Source organism: Lynx canadensis, chromosome D3 (assembly GCF_007474595.2).
Source record: "Lynx canadensis isolate LIC74 chromosome D3, mLynCan4.pri.v2, whole genome shotgun sequence".
Classification (NCBI taxonomy): Eukaryota; Metazoa; Chordata; class Mammalia; order Carnivora; family Felidae; genus Lynx; species Lynx canadensis.
The window spans coordinates 34,420,333-34,445,304 of record NC_044314.2 but is presented as its reverse complement, the minus strand read 5'-3'; positions in this window follow the sequence as shown (position 1 = coordinate 34,445,304).

The window sequence follows — 24,972 nt, the reverse complement described above, 5'->3', positions numbered from 1 at the left end:
CTTCGAATGTTTGAAGGAATCTACCAAGTATTAGTATGAACTTCTGAACAGAGAATGTGTAGAGTGTGGGAAAAAGTACTAAATCAATAAACTTAGCTTTGAGATTTCCATTTCCCCACCAATAGCTTGGACACCAGAACTAAATACATGAATATAGATTTTCTACATTTGAAAATGGAGGGCAATATCTATGATATGTACTGCACTAGATTATGGTAAACATAAATGAGATGATGAGATGAAAATTCTTTACAATGTATAATGGGTTACAAGAATTTGCATTGGAATAATGAATTTTGCTTACTTAGCTCACTTCATTCGCCATCTTCCTATTTCACAAAAGTCCCAAGAACACTTTTAGAGTCCTGAAAAGTGTTGTTTCTTTGTTCATTTGTTTTGTTTTGTTTTAGAGAGAGCCTGATACCAGGCTCAAACTCAAGAACTGTGAGATCTGAGCTGAAACCAAGCGTCAGATGCTTAACCAACTGAGCCACCCAGTTGCCCTTGTTATTATATATATATCATATATATATTATATACATTACGTATGTTATATATATAATATATAATAATAATATATAAATATATATGACATATATATATATGTATTTTAACAAAACACTCTTCTCACAGATATCTGCTCACTTTCTCTAGGTGTCTGCATAAAGTCCCAACTTATCTACGATTACTTTCTTTTACGTGTCTTCACTATACTCCATTTGCTTTCCATGCTTTATTTTCATTCCTAACGTTTATCATCACCTGATATATTATATATTTGTGTTTCTACATTTATTTTGTCGGCTCAAACTCGAGTTCCTTTTGTTTATTTCCGTAACTCCTAGTTTTACAATAATCAATTTCATAAATAGGCATTTAGTCAATATGTCTGTTAGAAAATTAGAGATGCTATGATTACTCTGTACATTGCTGAATTGAATGGTATAAGGAGGTAGACAAGTAAAGATTTTACCTGAAATTAGATATTTAAGTAATATCCAAAGGCACAATGAAGCATGGGACCATTGCATCTCTATCAGTTGTTCTTATTGTTAGTGTTGTATGTATGGTTGGTCTAATTTTTATTTAATTATTCCCAAAAATATTTTTGAAATGAGAATAAGGACCAATGATGTCCCCTTTTTCTAAGAAAATGAGAATGAGGATGACATGGCAGCCAGGACAGTCAGAATGGCAGATGCTGTGTGTATATTTGTGCACATGAATGTTTGCCGTGTGTTTGAAGTAGACCCTATGAATATTATAATAAAGAATAGTTTTCTAGAGTTTAACTTGGAAATAAAAGCTTAAAATAAAATAATACTATTGATCTTCTTAGGAGATAAGTTCATCTTGTAGTGTTGTGTTTACTAGTCTAAGTGGAAAAGTGTCTATATGCAGACACAGGTTCATGGCTTTTTGATGTCTTAACACAAAATCGGTGTCATTCAGTCTCTTTTGTTTGAATAAAAGTATTTAGAAATGTGCTTAGTAGAGTTTGGAATGTATCACGGAAGACAGGCTCATTTTACCTCTGATACTGTCATCAGCTGTAAGTATTAATAAAACAATAAAGCTATAAGTACTATATATGATATTTTAATATTTATGATATTTAGATGTTTAGCATCTGCAACCACAGAGTTTATCTCTAAAAATGCAGATTCTATTATCAGAGTAAGGACACAATCAGGAATTAAATATTTAAAGAATGTTAGAATGCTATGTAATGCTAAAAACAACTAATATTTATACTGATCCACTTTTAAGTCATTTGAATTTTCTTATTTCATTCTTCCTCACAACATCCCCAGGAGACAGTACTCTTTTTATCTGTGGCAAGCAGTATACCTCCCATTTAACAGCTAGAGAAACCAGAGGCACACAGAAGGGGAAAAAATTATGCTGAGAATACACAGAAACTGAGCCAAAGAGTAATGTGAAAGTTTTACTATATTTCATAGGCAAGGGTGTTGTGTATGCTTACAACTCATTCAATTTTTTCCTACATACTAAGCTGGCCTGCTACATTTTAAGGGATAGATTTGAGGAGGCTGTTGTTTTTAATACAATTTTGTTTTGTTTGATACTTATGTGTTTAATCATTATTGCTGCTGGCTATTGTTCCTTTTCATGTATTTTAATACTTTAATCAATGGGAATTTTATTGGTACTTGTACCCTGAGGCTATTGAAAGTGGAGGGTGCAATTTTATAAATATACAATTGAAATAAGGAAAACTAAAACAGATGGGCAGGGAGACCATGTCGGTAATAATGCGATAAAGTTCTTCAGGAGCTGGATAAAGAGGTAGGGTTCTTCTCACATGAATGTTTGCACTAGGACTCCCTGAGTTAAAAAAGTTGGCTCAGCTTTTGTTCATCGTATTTTCTCACCCAAAATTTCTTTATTTTTTCTCCTTCTTCAAAAATCATTTGAAGTCTAAAATTACATGTAGGGCGTTACTATGAATAATAATAGTAACCTCATGAATATCTTGATTATATATTGCAAATATAAGCTTCAAACTTCAGTTTTTGATTATATTAAATGTAGTACCTACCTTTATGCTGGCTTACAGTTTCCTCTATTTGTTTTACATTTACTTATAAATTTTATTCTTTATATATACTTGTCTCCTCTTACCCAAGTAGATTTCAGAATCCTGAGAAAAGGTGTCATAGCAGATGCTTCTTTGATACATTTTGCAAGAAGTGATACAGCTCAATTCCTGTAATTTCTTGATAAGCACTTCTTGGATTAACTGGAAACCAGTGAATAAACCTATTTAAAAAAAACTGAAGCTATTCACTCACCATTAAATTTATTTTTTCTTATTCTTCAGTAATGTTCAATTAGCATAGAAAGTGGTCAGCCTATCCTCATAGAAAGTGGTTACATTTTGCTCAAGTTTTATTTCTTATATTCTTGTTCCAATAAAGATAATCCCAAAGTGATAATTTATCACTATCCACTCTGTTACCACCAGGCAGAGGGTTGAGGAAATCCTGAAGAATCTGATCCTCATATTCAATTATATGAAATGCGAAACTGTGTTCTGGAAAATACTATAATCTTACCTATATCCCTATAAAAATGTTGGAACAACCATTAATTTTCTAAAGTTTAGTTTATCCTTTCCCCCTCCCCCAAGTTCTGGGAGGGGGGAAAAAGAGAGGTAATGGTCTCTTAGAACTCTTTAACAATAAGAATTATTGTATTTCTTCATAATGATGAAATTGATGGAAGTAGGCAGGGAAAACGTTTGGTGCAGCTGACCTTCAGATGAAGATGTTTCCACCCTTTCCCGATAGTTCTGAAAGTTGCATTTCTCTTAATGACTCCACTTAGAGCAGCAGGAAGCAAAGTGATCATCACCAGCAGGTACTTAGACAAGAGTGAGAGGTTGGATGTGGACTGCTCTATTAAAGCATCCCTGTCTAAACAGGGCTTCCTGGAGCTTAAGTGCCCATTGCTGCAGAAGCCAGGATACCATCTGTGAGTGCACAGCAAAGCTCACAGCCTTGTCTAATGAGAGGAACTGCATCAAGGAGACATTCTTAATAGATGAAAGATCCATGGCATCTAATGGACAATTAGTTAACTTCATTCTTCAGAGTTTTTAAGCATCTGATAAATGATGAAATGAAGCAAAATGCTTCAAGTGAAACACGGAGGGGAGTTAAAAGCAGCCTAGAAAGAAATGACTTTCCCATTTTATGTATCTGTATATTTAATATAATTCTGTGTTTGAATGTAAAACACCTAGTGATCAGATTTCATTTGCTACTCTGGTTTCTTTGTTTAAAGTTGTGATGACTATATGACTAATATCATTATATGCAGTTAGAATATATGCTAGGCCAGTATTTTGAAACGTACATGGAGATTAGTGACTGCATTACAAACATTGTTCACTTTAATAAAATAATAATAATACTCAATCTGGACTGGATCCTAAGGTCACCTGTTCAGTTTTGTTATTTAACAGATGGTGAAACTGAAGCGCAAAGAGGCTAAATGTTTTTTTCTAGAAATTAGTTATATAAACTGCAAGTTTGAAGATTTTTTTGAGCTCAGTATTTTGTCTTTCTGTCACACTATTCAATTTAAGCGTATGGGGAAGACAATCTGAGCAATGGTATCGTAAAGTTAGCCTATGTAAATTAATTTTATATTGTTTTAAGGTAAAATATCATAAATGAGTCTTAATTTCTTGCTTCACAGTGGACTAGGTTGATTCCTATGAAAAAATATATAGCATATACTCTCACTGAAGGAATGTGTATCTAGTTGTGAGAGAAAGATTCAGATACAAAATGACAGAAATGCACTGTGTGAAGAAGTCCCAAAATGTGTGGTATGGGTAATAAGTGTTCTCAATGGCCCAGGAAGGAAGAGTGACCAGGAGCTATCTCAACTGAAATGGATGATTCAATAGGAAGAAAGGACAGTTCTCCCTACATGGTCAGTCAACACTTGATGGGACACAAGGAGGGAAGGATACCTTGGGATTGGTTGCAGACTTGGGATTTATGGGTGTATTTAACTGACTGATTTAAATATAGAATGTTTGAAAATTGTCTCCATTTGGGGGACAATCACTAGAGCTGCTTTCCTTATTTAGAGAGTTTGATTTTGCTTTACTGAATAGAACATGAAATACAGTGGACCTCATTAGTTAATACTGATAACAGTAACCATAACAACTCTATTATTCTATGCTTTGAATATGTAATACAGCCCTGTGAGTTGGGAACATTCTTTTTTCCTCACACTATAGATGAGAGAAACAGAGAAAAGCAGACTGATTCCATGAGTGTGTGGCTTAAAACTTATAGGCTTTTAACTGTCAGATTTGATTCAGAAAATTCACAAATATTATACAAAATGTACATTATTTAAAAATATTAAAATCTTAAAATAAAAATTTGTCTCTTATCATCATGCAATTTTTTTTTTACAATATGAACAGGAGATTCCACAGGAATCAAATTTTCCCCACGATTTCAAGATTTTAATGCTAATATAGAATTTACTCTGTTAATGCCTCCTTTCAGCTCAGCCCCAGAGGTTGGTATTGATGGTGGCTGCTTCTAAATCTGATGATGTAAATAAGCCCTAGAGAACAGTGTCTGTCATTAAAAAGTTGCCATCTGTCTTTTTTTGATATCTGCTGGGCTGTAGTAAGTCACAGTATTTCCCTATCCTTTCAATGACAGCTCATGGTAAGATAAACTTGCCATGATAAGATAAATGGCAACTTTTTTAATGAAAACCACTATGTGTGAGCTGCTTGGTTAGGTTACAGTTCCTCAAAGTGCATCTCATACCTTATTCCCTAATATCAAAACCAATGACCTATTCTTCAAAGGATTTTCTTTTCACTTCTATAACCAACATGATTTACAAAGTTCTCCTCCCCCCTTTTTTTTATATCCTCTCAGAATGAGACCTTGAGTGACCCTGTAACCTTAACTTCATATACCGATTCTTTTTGGAAATGTTTGTTTAGAAGACAAAGACACAATCTTTCACTATTTTGAAAATCATCTTTGAGTAAGATTAGCAAAGTAAGTGGAATGAACACTCTTCATTTATTTGAATTACTTCACACCCCATAGAAATAAAGGTACTTTAAATATTGGTTAAGAGTTGGATCTCAAAGTGGTTCCAATCCATCATAGCTATCTTATAGCTGGCTGGATCTTGATTTTTCCGAGTCTCCGACCACCCACCTGTCAGATAAATCTAATATTGGTAAACCTGATATTGATGCCAAATCAGTGCAGGGTGCTGACTTCCCAGAGACGCCTTTTTCAGAAGAAGTCCATTTTTATTGCTGGGGGTGGGGGAAGATCCCTGGATTTATTTTTAGTTTAGAAGGTAAAAAATGACCTCATATGATATATTATAGTACCTTACACAATTGTTCATATCATTTAGATAACAGTTAACAATTTGCAAGCTTACTTTAGTAAAACCATAACAAAAGTTATTGCAAATGTATATGTTTTACTTCTGACCATCAAAAACCACTTATAAATTCCCAAATATGTTTGTTTACCTCAGACAGAGCAGTCAAAAGATCAAAGCAAAAATACTTCCTCACTGAACTTCACAAGAGCTCAGAGTTATCATTGTGAAAATTTCTAGATTTTCACAGGCAGAGATGGAGAATGAATAGATGAATCAAATCAATTTGAGCTAAACCAAACACATGGAAATAAAGTTATTTTCTTAATAGTTTATTAAATCATTGTATAGGTGTATGGTGCTGTTTGCTACTTTTTTCCCTAAAATTCAGATGTTTTCTTTGAATCAGGAAATTATTATATCTACAGTTTTACTTAATTCAGAGTTTTGATTAAGCCAGGTTTTGTTATATTTGGTTTACCAAGGAAATTCCTTATGCAGTGAGTGACTGAATGATTAATATTTAAATATATAACTATGTAAACACAATACTTCAATATGCAAAAACATACATATTCAAGAATTATTTGCTGAGCATCTGTTGTATATAGGCACTAATCTGGGTTATGGGAATTCAGTGTTGAATAAAAGAAAAGTCTCTGTACTCATGGTGAGCACTGCTATAGTTGGGTTTGTGGGGGTTGACCAATAATATATTCTATGGGTCTAGAGAGCATGAAGTCAGAAAACAATAAAGTAGAATATAATAGTAAGTGGTATGGGATGGTAATAAATGGTTTGCCCCTACAGTCAATGAAGATGCAATGTGTTTTAAAATCTAATGATGGAGAGAGAATTAGGGAGAGTGATTCCAGTCAGAGGGCCCAGGATATGCAGATGATAATATTACGTATGTACAAAGGTAAGAGGGAATGACTTTGAACTAGAACATTGCCAGGAAGGAACATAGTCTGAGGAAAATATTTTGGAGAAGTAGACAAGGATAAAATCATAGATGGCTATGTAGGCCAAGGTGAGAAGTTTAGATTTATTCTAAGCATGAATGGAAGCTATAGAAGGATCTTAAGCATGAAAATAGCATGACCTTAAGTAAAAAGAAATCAGTCTGGCTTTTGGGTGGAGAGTAGACCATACAGGTGCCAATGTAGACACAATAAATTAAAGAGAAGGCTATTACAGTAGTGTCTGAGCAATGCTAGTGTTTTATTCAGAGGTGATAGTGGTGAAAATGGAGGAAATTTGTAATGTGATGAAAATTCTGAAGCCAGTATTAACCAGAATTGCTGATGGCTAATATAATGAGGGAAGTGTGTGAGGAAAAAAAAGAATCAAGGATAACATTTAGGTCTTTGGCCTGAGCAATTACTTGAAATGGCAGAGTCTGAAAATAGAAAGTGTATTGGAGAAAATATATTTTTGTTTGTTTATTCTTTACTTACATATGTAAGTTGAGATTCTTGGATAGCCAAGTAGAAATGATTGGAGTTCAGGAGAGAGCTAAACATCAATAAAAGAAATTTGTATGTCAGAAGCATGTTTGGGTGGCTAAACAATATGGGATTGGGTGAATATGTAGGAAATGTATGTAAACAAAGGACATGAAAAAAAAAAAGATAAGAACCCAAAGGACATGTAGAGGTCAGAATGAGAAAATGGAGCACGTTAAGTTGGTTAAGTCAGAATAGCCAATAAAGTAGGAGGAAAATCAGATGAGTATACTTTCAAAGGGCCTGGAAAAAAAATACTTCAGGTATGAAAGCGTAGTTAAATATGTAAAATGACATTGAAAAGTCAAATCAGGAAAACTGAAAACTGATCTTGGGACTTGGCAAGTAGATCCTTATACAGTATGCACATGTATGCATATACACACATATACACACAAACAAATTATTCATTATTCTGAATTGTAGTGCTTGCTCCTGACTCTAGTCCTGAAATAATCAAATGCTAGTTCCTTATGTGGTTGATAATTTGAATCACTTGACTTATAGTACTTCCTGCTATATTCAAGACTATGGTTATAATTTTATAGACTTTACAGATTCTTCCCAACCTTTAAAAGTGGTTTTGAACATATGATAAGGTATGTTTCATGTGTTTAGAACCACTGGTATGACCCTATAAATCTTTCCAAGAAAACATATTTTAATTGATGGAAGAAGTAAACAAAGTGAAACTTACACTTAGAAATGCTAAAGGAAATAGGAAAGGTAACAGTCTTTGCCTTTTCCCCCAAATAGTATAAAACTTCATGTCTTTGTAATAAAAGGGATGAAAAGGCAGGCCAAATTTTAGCAATTTTTGTTATTTAAATTCTTATTCAATAGGGTGTCTATCAATTCTTTGTAATCATCCCACATTTTACAGTGATGGGTTCTAAAATTAGAAGGTGAATTTAGAAAACATCATGTTCTCTTTCTACGTTGACCAATATATCTTGATGCATTTTATCAATAGATTTTCTTAGAATTAGATTTTTATTATGTAACTTAATTTTGGAGACAAGTTAGAACTACCTGCAAAAAAGCCAATTTGTAAAGAGATTTTTAATCTCATAATAATTCCAAACACAAAATTTGCAAATGATAAACAATTGTATTAATAGAATATACAGGCTATTGAACACTTGGAATCATTGACTTTCCAGGATTTCTCTCTAGTTCTTTCTCTAACCTTCTTTCCCTTTCTTCCTCTTTCTTTTCCTTTTCTTCTTTTTAATTTGCTTTTTGGGAGGTGCCACCACCACACTATTCAAGAGAAGCTAGCCCTCTTGTAGAAGTAGCAGTTAATATGGATGATAGAAGATTTGGATTATAGCTCTGCCTCTGCCTGGAATCAGCAGTGGGTACTTACTGTATCTGTTGAGACCTATTTCCAATATGTCTTTCTCTCTCCTGAGTGACAGAGAGAGAGAGAGAGAGAGAGAGAGAGAGAGAGAGAGAGAAAGATACAATTGTGTTGGATTAGACCAGTCTTTCTTTTGACTTTTCAGAGGATTATAAGAATGCAGTGAAATCTATGGATGTATTCTACAAGAAAAAAATCCACATAGGCACAAATTCACAATCATTTTGCATGCAGTCTCAGACAGATCAGAACTTCTGGACTGGAAGGCAGCCAGCCTTAATGTCTATTACTTCAAATGCAATGGAGAGGACTGCAGGGGTATAGGCAGGGGAAGAGATGTTCACGTCCTCATGCAGTTAATGATAATCTGTTTTCCTAGACTAATAGGTAGAGCAAAAGGATGGCTTCCAAAAAACCATAAGAGTTTCCAGCAATCCGTGTTCATATTCTGGAAGAACAGAGACCCAACTCGCATTGATTTATAGATTTCGTTGTGCCTTTGCTTAGTCAAGTGTAAAGTTTTGTTCTTCTTCCTGCAATAATACAATAGATACCTCTGACTGCATTTGGTAGTCATTCCTGAAGCATGGCAGGGATTAGTTTCAATCAATAGAGTATGTTCCCTCTTGGCCATCATAGACTTCCACGGCATTTGGGCCATTGCCATCTAAAAGTAAGTTCTTAGGAGGTTTTCTTTTCACCTTCCCTTAATTAACCATGATTCAGCACCAGAACCAAAAGTCTGATCATCTTATATGTCATTACCTCAAATATCATCATAAGCATTAAGCTTTACCTTTGCATTTAGAATTCACTAAATGATATAAATTCTTAATTCTTAGAACACAATCATGGCACAATATGATAGCTTACTACCTGATGATTAATTCATGTTTTTAAACTTTTTTTATAACCACCAGAGAGAAGTCAAAGAGAAAATTAGCTGTTTCACCATAAATTATTTAAATTACCCTTAGGCGAAAGCTGATAGAAATCACATATTTTAAAACAACATTTATGACTATTTTACATTGCTGTGTCCCATAGCAGGAGTAACAAATATATGATAGGTTTTGACAAATCTTGAATGGAATAGTAACACACTTCTCTTTCATAACAAATAACTGTCATGAATAAGGGAAGCAGTAACCTGCAAGTAAAATCTGAGGTGCTAGTCTTTGGTTAGAGGGCTGGGGACATAATCTTCCAAGTAATTATGTTTCTCAAGGCTTGATAATTAGTGGCTCAATGAATGGATGGGTGGCTCTTTGGGACAACTGGATACTAGTTTATTAAACGTTCATGAGGTAAAGGTTAGTTTTACCTTGTCAAGGACTACAGGGGAACTTTTAATTCCAAAAATTTTTGCAAATGCATTTTACGACTTTACAGGAAGACTGGAAAAGAGGCCATGGATGACACAGAAAATTGTTTTCTCCTTAGCAAAGCAGTGGAAATAATGGCCCCTGACAAACACAATACAGATTACAAATATTGAGGGTATTTTCTTCATGAAGGTGGTACTTTTAGGGGAAGATAGATTAATTTTTAGTCCTATCGAAACTGTCATTTACAGAGAAATGTGAAGCCTAGATGCCCAGTCCTCACGGGTGGCAGCTCTTTTCTCTCAGTCACTGAGTTGTGCCCAAGCTTCCTCATTCATGCCACTTTTTTCTGTTACCGAGTAAATGCAGCATCATTTCAGAGAGAACTGATGTTAATAAAATTAGTTGGTCACACATTGAAGCATTTATTGAGATCCTCTGGTTGTACATTTCCAGATCATACTTGAGAAAGAAAACAACCTGTAGACCAATGAGAAAGTGCATCAAAAGCTGCAAGGGCAGCACATTTTTTTTTCTAATACCATGTCTTCTGGGAAACATTACCCTCCTGTGCTCTTCCAGACCATTGATTCCATTCTGAACCCATAAAAAAGAGATTATAAATCAAGAGAAGGAGGTACTGGTAGAATACTATGAATGGTTTATAAGTTATTTTGTGAACAAAATTGAGACCATTAGAGCTGCTGAACAGCCTTCTACCTCTAATCATTTTTTTCCATTAACTAAATTTTTTGCCCACTCTACAGAGAGTGACATGATTTTTATAGCAGTATCATATAGAATTCTAAAGCATCAAACAGGCAGTGCTTACCAGTTGCTACCCACTTCATATATCTTGCAGAGGTATTGATACTTAACATGGTACCCCTTCCTCCTGACATTTTCCCAGGATATGAATCACTGGTTAGAACCTTCTAATACGGTAAGGCGATGCCATGAAAATGCACAAGGTTAAAAGTTAGTAGACATTGATTCCAACCTTAATTCCACTTCAAGCTATTTGCATAACCTTAGGAAAAATTACTTAACAAAATTGAGCCTCGGTTTCCTTCAAAGTACAAAGCTGAAGATAAACCCATGGTTATTTTGCAGGATATTGCATAGAAAAAATGAGATTTTGTATGCGGAATTCTTTTAAAAGTGAAGAACACTTTTGAATGTAAATACAATATATAGTACCCATCATCATTTATTATGTTATTATTTCATCATCACCTCTGTAGTGTTTTAGCTTTCTGCTATCTTGTGCTAGTGAATTACATGCATATACTGAGAGTATGATCTTATATCTAGGTGCTTATGTTTTTCTGGGTTGTCATGTACATCAACTGTTCTTGCAGTCTAGAAGCTACTCATCCTCTTATGGGTAATAGTTCTCCAATTTCTCTCTAGGCCCATGCCTTTCTTTCCATGCATCCATATCAGTTCATATGTTCCCAAAGGTCTTAACTCTACCTTAAGTGCACATAACATGGATTAGGTATAAGTGTTGCATTTATTTGGCTTCCAATATTGGTTCAAGGATTGGCCTTCAGTAAAGTTTAGCTTGGAAATGCTGGAACACAGTTTCTTACTCTTCTCCACTTGATATCAACTGGGAAGGATAGAGCCCTGAGACATACTAGCAACCGTATTGTGACTATATTCAATACTTGTCTGAGAATAAAGTCTTCACAGAGGATGCAGACCTAAGATACAGGAGACAAAAGTAGATTTTGATGAGGTTGTTTAAAACCATATGTCAAGCTAAATAGCCTTCCTTTCTCTAAGTCAGTTTTGTTTTCTGTCATTGCAAACAACAGAAGTCAAATGTAGAAACTATATATAATTTTTTAATTATAGTCTTTTGAAAATCTAATTTTTGAGTGCTTCTGTATGTTTTAGGCATTTATAAACGTAATCTTCTTATACAGCTGAGATAGCTATTATGTTTATTCCCAGATTAAAGACAAGAGAACCCAGATGCAATTGCTCAAGGTCACACAATTAGTAAGGAAAGGATCCAGTATTCAATTACTATCTGCCAACAGAAACCATGCTTTCTATTATGCAATAATAGGAAGTATTAAAACACTTAAAACAATAATTTTTGTTTTAAATTTTTTTACAGAAAAATTCTTAGCAACCCATACTCAATGTGTAATAATATTATATGGGTAGTTGCAATTCAGGAGCATTTTTGATAGTTTTAACTATGCCACCTTTGCCCTCCATCATGCCTCCTTAAAGAGAATCTGTAGAAATCAGGAAAAGAGACTCAATGAAGAATGGAAATTGACCTTAGAACAGAGATTAGGCTAGTGGGAACTAAAGTGAAATTAAAGATGTCCATGGTGGCAAGAGGAGAGAAAAATTTTCTTGTGATTATATTCAGAGATTCTACAATAACAGTTTGCTCTGAGTGGAATGTGAAACTGTGGATCTTAAAAAATTGAGTGTTTGCTGCCATAGTTTCTACTCAACCACTCTGTGAGTAAATTTCTGCTCAGTCCTGCTGATACACAAGATACTATGGAAGAGAACACAGAAAGGGGAATAGGAAAGCTGCATCCTGCTTGGTCTTCACATTTGTACCTGGCAGAAACTTACAAATCTAGAATAGAATGAATTATAATAAAAAGGTATTATTTTCTATCACTCTGATACTTGGGGACTTCTATAGTATGTGGAACTTTATGTTACTGCATTAGGCCACTTTCAGAAAAGTTTGGGGACTTATTTTATGCAGGGCACACAATATGCAATCATGGCTCAGCTCTCCTAATAGTTATAAATGTGTGGCATAGTCCGATAGGGTTCATGTCTTTGTACCCAGGTGGTTACATATCATCACTCAGAGGAATCACTTAAGATAACATTGATATATGAATTATTTTCCCTGACCAAAAGGAAGCTCTTTCCAGTCAATTGACACTCAGTCTTGAGTGTCTGAATGTCTTACAGTTAAATTATTAGAAAATGACATTGAAAGTAGGGAAGATTCTTTTTTTTTTCCTTTACCCATCTTCTAAGTAACTTAGGTACACAGATGAATATATTGTTAGTTACTCACTAAACTTGAAATAAATACTTAAAAAGAATTTTCATTAAAAATTCAGAATAATTTTCAATATCAGATTCTAATTCCAATAATAATTGTTACTCTATTTTAAATAACAATAGTAATTCTCACCCCCTTTCTGGAGCACAAAACCAATGCTGCCTTCAAGGGGAGAATGAGGCACTAATTCATGTCCCCATTACATCTTGGCTGGATTGCTACAGTTCATTATAGCCTTTCTTGACTGTTTACTTAGGCAATAAATCTTGTCATTACATATACTACATCTGTCAGGTTCAAGACAACTGCACAAAGGCCCTATTGCTATTATAAACCTTTAATTTAAAAATCTATAATTAAAGAAGGGCAGATATGTTATTTGAGGCTTAAAGCATTGGTGATTTGGAGACACTCCAACATTTAACTGTACTTCCTCGAAGTAATAAATTGAGAGGTGAGGTAAGTGGAGTAACCAGGCAATGGGTCCAAATAGAACAAAATCCCCCGAGAGACATTGCTTCATATTTAGGACCTCATCTCTCTGCTTCCTCCAAACACCCCAGTAGGATTCTTATCTCTAAGATAAGAACCAAGTCTATAAAAATCAAGTAAAAATGGCTTAGGAGCTAGGAGGCATCTCAACAGGCATATATTTTAATGACCCTTGAATGCTGACTCTGGTTCCCTCAGAGTTCTTCAAATTAACCTACTCAATTTTTATCATCAAAATTAATCAAGAACAGTTATCAAGGGAATCAAAGTCTAATATCTTTCACTTTCTCTAGACTTCTGTCTTTTAAGATGAATATTAAATATGGTTATCATTTATTCAGTGACTGTTAGGTGCTAGGCATTCTGCTAAGTACTTTACCTACAACATCCTTGGCAAAAGTCCCTTAGAATAGGAAAATAATCAGCTTATTTTAAATATATATAAAGTATGACAGCATAAGTTACTCTCTGGATCTGAAATTGAGATCAAATTGAGATAATGTGTCTGCACTCTTTAAAGGTGTACCATGACTGTGATGTTCTCAAACATACAGATAGAACTTTTTGGAATTTAAATTTGCTAAAATCCTAAATGGACCTGATAGTTCCAGAAGAGTAGGGCTCTAGTTCTCCTTTCTCAAAACAATGTGTATTCTCCCTAGATGATATAATTTCTCCTCCTATAAGCTTCAACTTCTATCTCTTCATCAGCAACTCCCACATTTACATCTCTAGCTCTGAGCTTTCTTCTGTCTTCCAGAACTATGCTGTTAACTTTATTTTTATCTTTTTTTAATACACTTTTTCTGTTTGAAATTAAATTTACAGAAGAGTTTCAAGGATGGCACAAAGAGGACACAGATACCATTCACCCTGTTTCCCCTAATGTTGGCATTGTATTTGTCTGTAGTTCAATTACCACAACTGAGAAGTTAGCATTGGTAATTAAACACCATTAACTAAACTACAGATTTTATTTGTATTTCACCAGGTTTTTTTTAAAATTTTATTTATTTTTTATTTTTTTTTTAACGTTTACTTATCTTTGAGACAGAGAGAGACAGAACATGAACAGGGGAGGGGCAGAGGGAGAGGGAGACACAGAATCCGAAACAGGCTCCAGGCTCTGAGCTGTCAGCCCAGAGCCCAACGCGGGGCTCGACTCACAGACCGCGAGATCATGACCTGAGCCAAAGTCCGCCGCCCAACCGACCAAGCCACCTAGGCGCCCCTGTATTTCACCAGGTTTTTACTAATATCCTTTCTCTATAAGAATCCAATCTAGGACACAACACTCCAGAAGGTTGTTCAATCTTTGTTTATTGTGACTTTCACACTTTTGATCAATTATGGCATAGAATGCCTGCTTTTTTTTCCTCGTGTTCTCTCTTGGTTACACAGAGTTTATTTACATTTGGAAGAAATGGCACAGAAGTGAAGTGCCTTTCTCATCTCATGTTGTCTTATTATTCATGAAGTTCACCTGGACCACTTGGTGAAAGGAGTGTCTTTCACGTTTCTTCACTATGGAGTTACTGTTTTTCTCTTTCCATGTATTGTTTTTTATTTTATTTTTTTTTTACAGTCTTACATTGTATTTATTTAGATTCATACAATATTTAACATTTTGTATATTCTTTTTTTTTTATGAAATTTATTGACAAATTGGTTTCCATACAACACCCAGTGCTCATCCCAAAAGGTGCCCTCCTCAATACCCATCACCCACCCTCCCCTCCCTCCCACCCCCCATCAACCCTCAGTTTGTTCTCAGTTTTTAACAGTCTCTTATGCTTTGGCTCTCTCCCACTCTAACCTCTTTTTTTTTTTTTTTCCTTCCCCTCCCCCATGGGTTCCTGTTAAGTTTCTCAGGATCCACATAAGAGTGAAACCATATGGTATCTGTCTTTCTCTGTATGGCTTATTTCACTTAGCATTACACTCTCCAGTTCTATCCACGTTGCTACAAAGGGCCATATTTCATTTTTTCTCATTGCCACATAGTATTCCATTGTGTATATAAACCACAATTTCTTTATCCATTCATCAGTTGATGGACATTTAGGCTCTTTCCATAATTTGGCTATTGTTGAGAGTGCTGCTATGAACATTGGGGTACAAGTGCCCCTATGCATCAGTACTCCTGTATCCCTTGGATAAATTCCTAGCAGTGCTATTTCTGGGTCATAGGGTAGGTCTATTTTTAATTTTCTGAGGAACCTCCACACTGCTTTCCAGAGCGGCTGCACCAATTTGCATTCCCACCAACAGTGCAAGAGGGTTCCCGTTTCTCCACATCCTCTCCAGCATCTATAGTCTCCTGATTTGTTCATTTTGGCCACTCTGACTGGCGTGAGGTGATACCTGAGTGTGGTTTTGATTTGTATTTCCCTGATAAGGAGCGACGCTGAACATCTTTTCATGTGCCTGTTGGCCATCTGGATGTCTTCTTTAGAGAAGTGTCTCTTCATGTTTTCTGCCCATTTCTTCACTGGGTTATTTGTTTTTCGGGTGTGGAGTTTGGTGAGCTCTTTATAGATTTTAGATACTAGCCCTTTGTCCGATATGTCATTTGCAAATATCTTTTCCCATTCCGTTGGTTGCCTTTTCGTTTTGTTGGTTGTTTCCTTTGCTGTGCAGAAGCTTTTTATCTTCATAAGGTCCCAGTAATTCACTTTTGCTTTTAATTCCCTTGCCTTTGGGGACGTGTCGAGTAAGAGATTGCTACGGCTGAGGTCAGAGAGGTCTTTCCCTGCTTTCTCCTCTAAGGTTTTGATGGTTTCCTGTCTCACATTTAGGTCCTTTATCCATTTTGAGTTTATTTTTGTAAATGGTGTGAGAAAGTGGTCTAGTTTCAACCTTCTGCATGTTGCTGTCCAGTTCTCCCAGCACCATTTGTTAAAGAGGCTGTCTTTTTTCCATTGGATGTTCTTTCCTGCTTTGTCAAAGATGAGTTGGCCATACGTTTGTGGGTCTAGTTCTGGGGTTTCTATTCTATTCCATTGGTCTGTGTGTCTGTTTTTGTGCCAATACCATGCTGTCTTGATGATGACAGCTTTGTAGTAGAGGCTAAAGTCTGGGATTGTGATGCCTCCTGCTTTGGTCTTCTTCTTCAAAATTCCTTTGGCTATTCGGGGCCTTTTGTGGTTCCATATGAATTTTAGGATTGCTTGTTCTAATTTCGAGAAGAATGCTGGTGCAATTTTGATTGGGATTGCATTGAATGTGTAGATAGCTTTGGGTAGTATTGACATTTTGACAATATTTATTTTTCCAATCCATGAGCAGGGAATGTCTTTCCATTTCTTTAAGTCTTCTTCAATTACCTTCATAAGCTTTCTATAGTTTTCAGCATACAGATCCTTTACATCTTTGGTTAGATTTATTCCTAGGTATTTTATGCTTCTTGGTGCAATTGTGAATGGGATCATTTTCTTTATTTGTCTTTCTGTTGCTTCATTGTTAGTGTATAAGAATGCAACTGATTTCTGGACATTGATTTTGTATCCTGCACCTTTGCTGAATTCATGTATCAGTTCTAGCAGACTTTTGGTGGAGTCTATCGGGTTTTCCATGTATAATATCATGTCATCTGCAAAAAGCGAAAGCTTGACTTCATCTTTGCCAATTTTGATGCCTTTGATTTCCTTTTGTTGTCTGATTGCTGATGCTAGAACTTCCAGCACTATGTTAAACAACAGCGGTGAGAGTGGGCATCCCTGTCGTGTTCCTGATCTCAGGGAAAAAGCTCTCAGTTTTTCCCCGTTGAGGATGATGTTAGCTGTGGGCTTTTCATAAATGGCTTTTATGATCTTTAAGTATGTTCCTTCTATCCCGACTTTCTCAAGGGTTTTTATTAAGAAAGGGTGCTGGATTTTGTCAAAGGCCTTTTCTGCATCGATTGACAGGATCATATGGTTCTTCTCTTTTTTTTTGTTAATGTGATGTATCACGTTGATTGATTTGCGAATGTTGAACCAGCCCTGCATCCCAGGAATGAATCCCACTTGATCATGGTGAATAATTCTTTTTATATGCTGTTGAATTCGATTTGCTAGTATCTTATTGAGAATTTTTGCATCCATATTCATCAGGGATATTGGCCTGTAGTTCTCTTTTTTTAATGGGTCTCTGTCTGGTTTAGGAATCAAAGTAATACTGGCTTCATAGAATGAGTCTGGAAGTTTTCCTTCCCTTTCTATTTCTTGGAATAGCTTGAGAAGGATAGGTATTATCTCTGCTTTAAATGTCTGGTAGAACTCCCCTGGGAAGCCATCTGGTCCTGGACTCTTATTTGTTGGGAGATTTTTGATGACTGATTCAATTTCTTCGCTGGTTATGGGTCTGTTCAAGCTTTCTATTTCCTCCTGATTGAGTTTTGGAAGAGTGTGGGTGTTCAGGAATGTGTCCATTTCTTCCAGGTTGTCCAATTTGTTGGCATATAATTTTTCATAGTATTCCCTGATAATTGTTTGTATCTCTGAGGGATTGGTTGTAATCATTCCATTTTCATTCATGATTTTATCTATTTGGGTCATCTCCCTTTTCTTTTTGAGAAGCCTGGCTAGAGGTTTGTCAATTTTGTTTATTTTTTCAAAAAACCAACTCTTGGTTTCGTTGATCTGCTCTACAGTTTTTTTAGATTCTATATTGTTTATTTCTGCTCTGATCTTTATTATTTCTCTTCTTCTGCTGGGTTTAGGCTGCCTTTGCTGTTCTGCTTCTATTTCCTTCAGGTGTGCTGTTAGATTTTGTATTTGGGATTTTTCTTGTTTCTTGAGATAGGCCTGGATTGCAATGTATTTTCCTCTCAGGACTGCCTTCGCTGCGTCCCAAAGAGTTTGGATTGTTGTATTTTCATTTTCGTTTGTTTCCATATATTTTTTGATTTCTTCTCTAATTGCCTGGTTGACCCACTCATTCGTTAGTAGGGTGTTCTTTAACCTCCACGCTTTTGGAGGTTTTCCAGACTTTTTCCTGTGGTTGATTTCAAGCTTCATAGCATTGTGGTTATTGTTTTTTAGAAGTGAATCCATAAGACCACTTACAGGGAGAATAATCAAGTTTCAATTCCTGAAAGGAAACCTTTGAAAGAATTTTTAAATATATGTTAAAAGCACCAAAGGTATTAAAAATATTGGGGGGAGATACTTTGAGGGTATAATGATATTCTGGGTTGTTTTTTTTTTAAAGTTTCGCCCACTGATTTTAGCATTCACAGTGGATCCTACCTGCAACAATTATTATTACTGTAGTGTTCTAATGGTTATTTTAAAAAATTATTTCCCACATGCTTTTTTCATTAACTAACTATAATTCTGTAAAGAAGAATTATCATACTTTATTTATTCATTCATTCATTCACTCATTAATTCAATTGTTTATATTGTGCTAGACTCGTGGATATATATTTTGAGTGGTCATTTAATGCTATCGTTATTTTATTCCTCAAATTGTTTCAGCTTTGGCCATTGGGTGCTCTTTCATTGTTGGTTCCTGGTGTCCTTCAGCATGTACCAATCCTTTTTCTTTCTTTATAACACTTCTCTATTTTCTAGCCCCACAAGTTTCTCCAGAGCCTTCTGGTATTTCCCTTCTCCATTTCAAGATTCAAATATTTCTCCAAGGAACCCTATATTCTTCTTGGAAAATAGTATTTAAAAACCAAGTGATACACTACTGAAGTTTTACTGATTTTTTTAAAGATTTATTTATGTATTTATTTTGAGAGAGAAGAGAGGGAGAGCACATGCACACATTGGGGAGGTGCAGAATGAGAAAGAAAGAGAGAATACCCAGCAGGCTCAGTGCCCTCAGCCCAGAGCCTGACATGGAGCTCAGTCTCACAAACCATGAGATCATGACCTGAGCCAAGATCAAGAATCGAATGCTCAACTGATTGAGCCACCCACATGCCCCTGAAGTTTTACTGATTTTAGATCTTCTTAGCAAACATGCTAAGAAATATATTTGTACTAACCATGTACACACATATATCTGTATTACTTTATCATCTATCAAATATATCAATCAAAACAAATATGAGTACATTCTGGTATCTCTCACTCTGACATACCACCTCAGAGTGCATTCTAGCCTTTCCTACTTTGTTTATTTTAAACATTTTTCTTTACAAGGAGGAACCTGGCTCTCATTATCTATACCATGTTTGCTTGTCCAAACTTTGTACACATGTAAAGTAGTCAGAATTGCTGACTTGGACTTTTGTGAAAAACAAACAAAAAAATCTACCAATAAGAGTAAATTGCTTGTGTACAGTTTTCTTTTTCAACTTAACAGTATTTAGTCAAAACACTGTGCTACAAATATTTTAGGTTAGTTTATTCTCCTTTTCAGGGTGCATATGTTATATATTTGTCATATAGTTAGATTCCTTCTTCACAATCGGTATATTTCATCTTGGGTTTCCCTACCATCCTTGTGTTTCATCTTTTCTGTTTTTTAAAAGATTTATGTATAGCAGATTTACATAAAATGTGTAACTTGTGAGTATATCTCAATTACTTTTATACAGTGTATGCATAGATATAATTTCCAGTCAGTTTAAGACATAAAATGTCACTGGCACACACACAGTCCTCCTTAGGGCCCTCCCAGTCATTCCTTCTCAAAGGTATTTTTTTTTTTACTTCTGTAACCATGGGTTAGCTTTGTCTGTTGAACATGCTATAGATTTCTTTTCTTTTTTTTTTTTTTTACTCAATATTATGTTTATATAATCCATTCATGTCATAATATTTAGGAGTAACTTGTTCTTTTTAATTTCCCTATAGTATTCTTTAGTCAACTTTATTCAGGTATAATTCACGAACAATAAAATGCACCCATTTTTATACATACAATTTGAGTTTGGACATATGTATGCTCTCGTGTGATCACCACCCTACTCAAGATACAGAACACTCATATCATCACAAAAAGTTCTCTCATGCTACCCCCTCCCCCACCTCCATTCTATGCCTTGCTTGTCTCATTTCTTACCAAATTGGTTTCTTGTCAATTTGTAACATTGATTTCTTCATGCTCCTCCCTGGCTTTCAAATCCTTTGGTACTTCTGAGTTGAATGACCTTTTCTGTTCTACCTCAGTTGACCTTTGCTTGCTGTCACTTGTTGCTCTCCTATTCACTGTCCTGTCCTTCCAACTACTGACAGTTCCAAGAATGCCCTAAGATCTTTATCTCATGCCTTTGTACACGCATGAAGCTGTTGAAGTCAATAGTGACTTTCCTTTCCTTCCCCATCCCTGATTATCCAATTGGATAATTTTTGTTTACCCCTTAGAACTATGCTATCCTTTCTTACATTTGTGTGAGAAGATAGTTCTCAGATATGGCCCCATGACACTCATCTCTGTCATAAAGCTTATTGTAGGGTATTTTTGTCAATTTGAATTTTATAGTCTATATTATACCATAACATTATTTTTTAGGATGTTTCCTTCTAAGAATATTTGCACATATATAGATTCCTGTAATCACCACCACAATTAGGAATGCAAAAGAGTTCAATCTTCTCAAAAAACTTCCTCATAGCATCACTTTATAGTCACTCTCTCTCTTCCCCTAGGCCCTGGTAATGGCTGATCTGGCCTACAATACTATTACTTGTCTTTGTGAGAATGTTATATAAATGGATTCTAGAGTTTGTAGTTTTTTTAAGATTAGCTTTGAAACACATTCAAGTAAGTGCATATATGTTCACTAAATCTTTGTGTAGACCCTGCAATAAAATTTTTAAAAATATTATTTTATACAAAGTCTTTTAAATCAATTAAGAGAAGAAAACAAAACAAAAAATTATTTGTATGTATCCTTTATAATTGCCTAGTCACTTTTACTAATGTTTTATGTTCTTTACAGATTCAAGTTATCATCTAGTATTAAGTACTACATCACTTTCCTTTAGCTTGAAGAACTTAATTTAGTATTTGGCTTCCAGTAACAAATACTCAATCTTTTTGATGTGGAAGTAATATTATTTTGCCTTCCTTTTTGAAGTATAGTTTTTCTGTTTATAAAATTATTGATTGACGCTTATTTTTTCTTTCTTTCAATACTTGGTCTTTACCTTTGCATGGACCATTGATTTTGATGAGATGTCAGATATTAATTGATTATGTTTTTTTCTTGTATATAATGAGCCATTTTGCTATGTCTTATGGCAAGATTTTCTCTTTGTCTTTGTCTTCCAATGGCTTAATTATGATGTGTCTAGGTGTGAATATCTTTGTGTTTTCCCTACTTAGAATTCATTGAACTTCTTTCATGTTAGTCTAATGTTTATCATCAAATTAAGGAAGTTTTGGTTATTATTCTTTGGACTAATTTTTCTATCTGTTTCTTTCTGAGGAAGAATCTACTTCCATGTTCTTTCAGGTTGTGCTCATCGAATTAAAGTCCCTATTTCATTGTTGGTTGCCAGTTGAGGACCATTTTCAGCTCACATGGGCGACCCACACTCCTTGCCATATATTCCCTGCCATTTGTAAAGCGAGCAGTGGATATCTCTTGCATCAAATCATTCTCATTGCTTTACATGTCTGCCTTTTTTTTTTTCTGTTACTCCCAGATTTAAAAGACTCGTTATTAGGTAGGGTTCCCTGTTTACATTTCTTAAAGTCTACTGTTTCGTTAAAATAACCTAATCATGGAATTAAAATCTACCATATTCATATTCTTGGGGACTATGCAGGGTTTCTACAACAGGTGATCGGGATGGCCATTTTAGAATTCTTACCACCATATCTTTACTGACTTTCTAACTAGTTGTTTTATAATTATGAAAGGAGTGTTGAAGTATACAATATATGAATGGATTTTAATTTCTTTCAGTGTTTTCCACATATATTTTGCTGCACTTGTGTTACTTATATACACGTTTAGAATTTTTGAGTTGTCTTGGAGAATCAGTGCAGTTATCATTACATAATATACGTCTTTATCCATGATGATGTTCCTTGTTTTCAAGTTTAGTTTGATATCAGTATTGCTAATCTAGTGCTATTTTAGTTGGTATTTGCATAGTCTATGTTTCTCCATTTTTTATTTTTTAACTACCCATATTTTTATATTTAGTGCATGTTTCCACAGACTGTATATACTTGGGGATTGGTTTATTTTTCTGAGATGACAATAGCTACCTCTTAACTGGTATGTTTAAACAATTCACATTCAAAGTCATTATTCATATGTTTGAATTAAAATAGTAGGTCCGAAAAGAACTTCTTATGTTCCTTTTTCTTTTCTTTCTGCTTTGTCTTGGATTCATTGAGTACTTTTTATGATTACAACTCATCTCCTCTATTTCCTTATTTATTATACATCTTTTTAAAATAAACTTTTTATTGTCGACTTAAGGATTATAGCATACATTTTAATTAATATATCTACTTTAACATGATATCATTTCATAGGTAGTGTAAGGGCTTTACAATGTATATTCATAATTCCTCCTTCTCTGTGCAATTGTTATTTTTTTAACTTTTAAATAGGTTATAAAACACATGCAATACTTTCTTACTATCTTGCTTTTGAGGGGCATTTTTCTATTAAATCAATTGAAAATAGAAAAGAAAATGACCTTTATATTTCATTTTACATTGATGTATTCTTTTTCCACATGCTCATTGTTTCCAATTGTAGACCGAATTTCTGATGAATGTCATATTCTGTATCCTTTAACCTTTACTGAAGAATAGATGAGTACCACAACTACTTCTCCTTAGTTTTTGAAGGATATTTTCGCTGGTTATAGAATTCTGAATTAATAAGATTTTTGTTGTTCTGTTTTGCTCTGTTTTTGTTTGGTTTCTTTGTTTGCTTATATTTTGCTTAACACTTTAGAGATGTACCTCCATCATCGTCTAGCTTGCATGGTTTTCCATGAGAAATATGTTATAATTCTTATCTTAGATCCTTTTGTGATAAGTATTTTTTCTCTGTGTGCTCTAAAGATTTTCTTTGTGACTTCCAGCAGTTTGAATTTGATAAAGCTAATACTGTTTTTCAGATAGTTTGCTTGTTTTTCTTAATTGTTTTGGTGTTTATCTTCTTTGATATTCTCTAAGCTACTTGGATCTCTGGTTTACTGTATGTAATTAATTTTGGTAAATCCCTGGATGTTATTTTTCAAACAATTCTTCTACCTTGTTCACTTTCTTGTCCCACCTTCTGGCTCTACTTATATATGTGTTTGAACATTTGACATATATATTGCCATAGCTCTTGGGGGCTCTCTATTCTAGTGTTTTTAGGCTTTTATCTCTTTGTAATTTTTAATTTGGGTTATTTTTTATTTACCTGTCTTCATGTTCACTATTTCTTTTTTTTTTTAAACTGAGATGAATCTACTGATAATCCCACGGAAGAAGTTCTTTATCACTGTTACTATGTTTTTAATTTCTCATATATTTACCTATTTCTTACAGTTTCCATCTGTCTTCTGAAGTTACTCATCTGGGATGTTAGCTAATTTTCATGTTGGCACTTTTATTTTATTTTTTGGCACTTTTAATGTATCAATCATAGATAAATTTTTTCTCTTACTATTTTAACAAGATTAGTTCCAAGAAGGGGCGCCTGGGTGGCGCAGTCGGTTAAGCGTCCGACTTCAGCCAGGTCACGATCTCGCGGTCCGTGAGTTCGAGCCCCGCGTCAGGCTCTGGGCTGATGGCTCAGAGCCTGGAGCCTGCTTCCGATTCTGTGTCTCCCTCTCTCTCTGCCCCTCCCCCGTTCATACTCTGTCTCTCTCTGTCCCAAAAAATAAATAAATGTTGAAAAAAAAAAAAAAGATTAGTTCCAAGAAGGAATCAAGTTATCATAATTGTTTTGTGTCTTTTGAGTGTTTTTGTTATGACCTTATTCCTATACACCCTAGCTTTTATCTGAGAGCCATATATCTTGTGTAGGACCATAGGTATTTGGAGGTGAACATGCCTTTCCTATTTCTAGCCCTTCAGTGTAAATCTTTGTGTTAATCAAGTTGGAAATTTGGTTGGATTTTATCTTTAATGTTGCTGTGATTGTCTTCAATCTATCATGTTTCCAAGTCTTCTAGTGCACTGAGTCTTAACCAAATAGTGTCCCCTCCAAACACACACATGCACACGTACACGCACACACACCAGGGGAACATTGAACAATGTGTGGAGATATTTTTGGGTTCACTCTGGGTGTGAGGGTTCTGTTGGCATCTAGTCAGAAAAGGCCAGGGATACTTGTTTAACATCCTACAGTGTACAAGAAGACATCACCCCCTCTCACATACACACAACAAAGAATTATTC